Source organism: Ischnura elegans, chromosome 2, assembly GCF_921293095.1.
Source record: "Ischnura elegans chromosome 2, ioIscEleg1.1, whole genome shotgun sequence".
NCBI lineage: Eukaryota > Metazoa > Arthropoda > Insecta > Odonata > Coenagrionidae > Ischnura > Ischnura elegans.
Window position 1 is genome coordinate 100,936,063 of NC_060247.1, and position 5,381 is coordinate 100,941,443.

The window sequence follows — 5,381 nt, forward strand, 5'->3', positions numbered from 1 at the left end:
GCAAGCTAGGAAGGGATGAATGATATGGAGAGCCCATCCATTATTCTGAAATCTTGTCAGAAATTTCACTGAATGATTGAGAGAGCTACATCTACATCTACATTATACCCTGCGAGAGACCTCTAGAGTGTTTGGCAGGGGGTGATCAATCACCAGCATGCAGCATGCAAGAGGACCGCCACGTGAAAGTCACTTAGTAGTCATAGAAATATTACACATAAAAGGAAAATACACGCACATATTCATCCAATGATAAGACTTGCCAACGGTTAGTACCTCCTATAGCAAATCTATGCAAGGTTATAAAAATGGAAAAAATACAAAAAAAACATGAGATAAGTTGTCCTAGCGAGTGACGCCATTAATTTTATCAATCGAGACACCGTTGTTATCCTTCATAGTACGAGGAAAGAATGACATTTTATATCTCTCTGTTTTGCAGTCTTCGTTTTTTTAAGCGCTATCTTTTTCTTGCTTTTTAGTAGCCCTTTGAGAGCTTTGATTTTCTCGGAATTTATAAATGAGAATAGTCCTTAATTGTAAATAATCTTTTATTAAGTTAATAATGATGACTTACTCATATAAAAATGGCATTTCCCATCCCCTTCCTTCCCATTCCACAGGTCATTAAGAAATAACGCATTCTCTTCCCCATTTTCGCACACTGGCCACTCATCAAAGCCCTTTAGTACTATTTTACCACGTTTTTATACTCGCTTTCTTGTTTGTCCTTCCTGGAAAAATCTTGCAACTCAAATTTCGACCACTTCTCGATTAGCTACTGCGCTGAAATTTACAGGATAGGTCGGAACTGATGACGATGCAATTTTCTTACTCTTTTACCACGATCGGAACAGTATATCGTGAAATATTCATTCAAAAAAATTAAAAGTTCCAGAAATGGTCACCAAAATGCAGGCTCTGTAATCATTATAGCAGTATTTAACTGACTACTCACGGGGCACGTTTACACACTGGTCATTGTTCAAAACCCTTGATTTAGTGCGCATCAAAATTCTGACTATTTTAATGCTATTTCCTTTTAAACCATTTTATAATATTTATAGCATTTTACGGCACGCTTTAAGGCGGGGCACATGTACACACGTTTACTTATTGTACGTTTGTTCAAAAACCTTGATTTAGAGCATATCAAAAGTTAGAGTATTTTAATGCTACTTCCTGTCAAGCCCTTTAAAATTTTATTACAACTCCATTATTACGAGAATTCGTACCATTTCGAATCCCAGAGCCTAATTATTCACATGAGTAAACCTGTCTTAGGTACTGTGTGAGCTAGCCGCATACGCAGGGTAAGTTTTCCCACTTCACTTGGGCGAAGATTTCCAACTAATTTTAATGAGTAATTCAGAACTTAAAATATATATAGGTATATCGATTTAAGTAATTGTTCAATTTTATGAATTAAAAGTAGCTAAAAAATTAAACCATCACAATGAGGGAAGAAAAAGAAGACGGGCAAGTTTACACCAATACCACGGGGCACGTTTATGCTCTGTGACCTCAGAGTGTGCTCATGTAAAACTGTATATCCTTCTAAAAGTTTTTCGTGCGCATATGAAAATTTACCACTCAAAATTATTATCATTTAGATTATCTTACATTGATTGAATTTGATCAATGATTTGAAGTGTAATCAATTTATACAGCCGTATTTGGAATATGTAGTACTTACACTATATCAAGGATCCCGCAACCATTTGTATTCTCTATCAGAATTTAAAAGCAGTACTCCAGCGTACTTCAGTGACGAATTTCAAGTTCTTAGTAGAGTACATGGAGAGAATACCAGAGGAAATGAAAAACTCGTGGTACCTCACCACCCGATAGCCAGATTTGATAAATCATTCTTCGTTACAGCATGCCGCGAGTGAAACAACCTTGACTTACCGCTATTTAAATCTTTATCACTCGCCTCTTCACTATACAAAAATTTCCGAAAAACAACTTTGAGACACGTGGCATTCTACGAACTCTTCATCAAGATTCAATATTCATCTCCTACTGTTTCTTTTCATGTTTATCTATCCAGGTACTGGGTGAAATTTTCATGAATTTGGATTTTTTCATGTTTACATTAGCTCTTTCTAAGTAAGTTTTCACAGACTTTTCACGCCCCCTTCCTCGTGTGGGCGTTTTCCTGCAGTGGGTTTTTTTTCCAATATATACGAAATTCAATATCCTCAGGTTTTTCCCGCGTTTGTTTGTTCATGTGTTTTTACTCATGGAAAATTTTCATTTTAATTCTTTACTTTCGCTAGCTTATGGGCACTTGTGTGTCCCTTTTATGAAAATATTCCTTTTTTTAATTTAAGAGTAGTTGAAATGAAGGGTATTCGTACTTTTTCACAAATGGAACAGTGCAATTACCTTTCATATCAATACGTCGAACTTCCACTATATCATGCATGAATCAGTTGACTTTATTTTAAGAGTAACTTGACTTTGCATTTCTCTAATAATATTTAATGTATGACGAGGTGTTAGATAAGAGACTTTCTAGTCCCAATTTTGTTCAAGGAAGACGAATTATTATTGATTACACTGATGCATTAATATTACTTAAAGAAAATGCAAGAAAGAAAAGGTCACTCAATACTCTGTGCAATAACTTTTCTAACCTTACTAAGCCATAAAATACTCCGTGATGTAGGAGACGACTGCGTTTTACATCTGATAGCTACATGTGCTCGGGGCAAAAAAAGGCTTCCGGTACCGGGAATCGAACCCGGGCCTCCCGGGTGAGAGCCGGGTATCCTAACCACTAGACAATACCGGAGATGTGAGGTTGAGAAGACTGAAGTATTTCATCCAGTCCTGGCAAAATTTCAAAAATAAGTTTACTTTTGAAATCCCTTCCAACCAATTCTTCTTGTTCGAGGCGGTTTACCAGGTCTGGTCAATGCCCAGTTTTGCGTGAGGAATAAACAGGGCCGGAACTAGGAGTTTTGACAGGGGTTGGGGGTAAAGATCAGTTTACCTCCTCCTCTCTTCATATCTCCCTTACCCCACGGCTAAAATATAATACCTCCGTAAGCTTTTTTTTGAGATGCGGTAATTACACACCGTATGTTTGCTATTAGTAAATTTGATAAATATTATTTTTTTAATTAATAAAATAATAATCTTTGTTAAATTTTTTAATAAGGAGATTTAAAAAATAGCTTTGATAAAATATTCAATTTTTTTTCGCACCATGAAATCTAACGCCTGCGGCACGCGTCCGCTCTGCCTCACCCAATTTCTGAGCCTGGGAATGAGGCTACGTTTTTTATCATATTGAGGCGAGTGATATGGCCACTGAGGGAGTCGTGTGGGTTTTTAAGGACTTAAAAATCTTATCTAAAATTCTGACAAGATTTTTCAAAGAAGGGTGACTGTAACCTCCCTTTCAGCCTGGTATTCCTATTTGCATTGATTTCGAAAATGTGGAAATAACAGCTTTTGTGTGAGAGGTGAGTAAAAATTTATCGTCATGTTGAGGGGACTGATATGTCATGTAATTATAACAGTGATATAATTTTTGGTTTTTCCCGGCGATCAAATGCAGTAAATTTTCTCGGGTTTAAAGGGCCCTAACCCCTAATAAGACGTCTCTAAAGGAAGGGTCTACTTCGACGACCAAGGCCTATATCCCATACATATCCACCATGTTGTGTTACCATGTTACACTACGTTACGGGGAAATGGGAAATGAATAATAATCAGGGAAGATCTCTAGAATCCTGAAGAGGTTTGACATCCACACCATCCACTTGCCTCCTCCAAAATTACGAGATCAACTTGTGAAGGCCAAGGACCCAACCGGATTAAAAGCTGCTGGAGTGTGCGCAATACCATGTGAATGCGGGAAAACCTATATTGGAGAGACGGGAATCACAATAGAGACCAGAGTAAAAGAACACCGCAGATACCTACGATTCGGACAACCAGAAAAATCGGCAGTAGCTGAGCAGATCATACTTGAAAATCATATGATTCACAGGGAAGAAGCGAAGCTCCTGTGTCGTTACCATGGATACTGGGACCGCTTGGTGAAGGAATCCATTCATATTCGAAATAACATCAGCACGATAAACAGAGACTGTGGCTACAGCTTAAGCCATATATGGGAACACCTATTAAAAATCGGATGGGACTGGCAGCCAATCAGGAGACGCTGATACCGCTCTCACCCACGGATTTTTATATATATTCAGCCCGAGGCTTGAAAGAAAAACCGAACCATGATGGCACACACCCGTAAGCAGAAAACCATCATAGTGCAGTGGAACGCACGCGGAGTTCGCCAGAAGACGGAGGAGCTCCGTAACTTTCTACAGCAGACTGAGGCGATGATCGCTTGCATCCAAGAGACCTGGCTGCGACCCACGGAGGACTGGCGAATACCCGGCTGGACTATCTACAGGGCCGACCGGATAACGCCAGGAAAAGCCGCTGGAGGAGCAGCACTCCTAATCCGCCGATCTGTCCTTCACAGAGCATGCCGTTCTTGGACGAACCCGAATACGGAGGCAGTGTCGGCGGATGTCAAACTGAGCAACAGGTGGTACAGGATTACATCCATGTACTACCCACCAACACGGCCATGGGATGCAGACGTATTCCAGCCGTTACTTGAGAGGACGGGTCCAGGAATCCTGATTGGCGATCTAAATGCTAAGCACCCCACTTGGCATTCGCGGGTCGCCAACCCACGAGGAAACCTACTGCGACGGCTGCTAGACGACGAAGGACTACTGGTGGTGGCTCCGACAACTGCAACGCATGAACTGGGAGACGTCCTGGACATTGCAGTCACACGTAATGTCCGGGAATCTCTCAGGATGCATACCCGCGTCGACCTGTCGTCGGACCATTACCCTACTATCCTCCAGATTGGAGCTGTCACGGGCATGGAGGAGCCGAAGGAAGTCAGTGACTATTCCAACGCCTGCTGGGAAAGCTTCAGGATGACAATCGCCAGGGAACTGCCTAGAGATCCACCGGAGCCGAACGACCGAGAGACGGCCGACCACATGGTGAACCACCTCACCTCAACCGTCAACGCTGCCATCCAGACTGCCATTCCGCTGAAAACGCTACGACCGCCACAGACAAGGATCCTCCTGCCTAATGCGGTTCGGCGGCTGATTCAGTACCGGAACAACACCCGGAGACGATGGCAGCGAGTGAGAACGGCGGATCTCCGGCAGGAACTTAACAGGCTGAACGCTGAGGTACGCTCTGCACTCCAGGACGTCCGGCGGGATTCTTGGGAAGCACACCTGGCGAGAGTCACGGAGGACCCTGAGGACGACGCCCCGGTATGGCGAGTGGTCCGGCAGCTGAAGGGTAGGAGCAGGCGAGATCCACTCGTC

General features: G+C 42.1%; 1 non-coding gene across 1 annotated transcript; it reads right to left on the bottom strand.

Moving 5' to 3' along the window:
- Positions 1-2,728: 2,728 nt before the first annotated feature.
- On the bottom strand, positions 2,729-2,800 carry Trnae-cuc. Its single transcript has one exon. It is a non-coding gene; the product is annotated as a tRNA-Glu (tRNA).
- Positions 2,801-5,381: the final 2,581 nt, after the last annotated feature.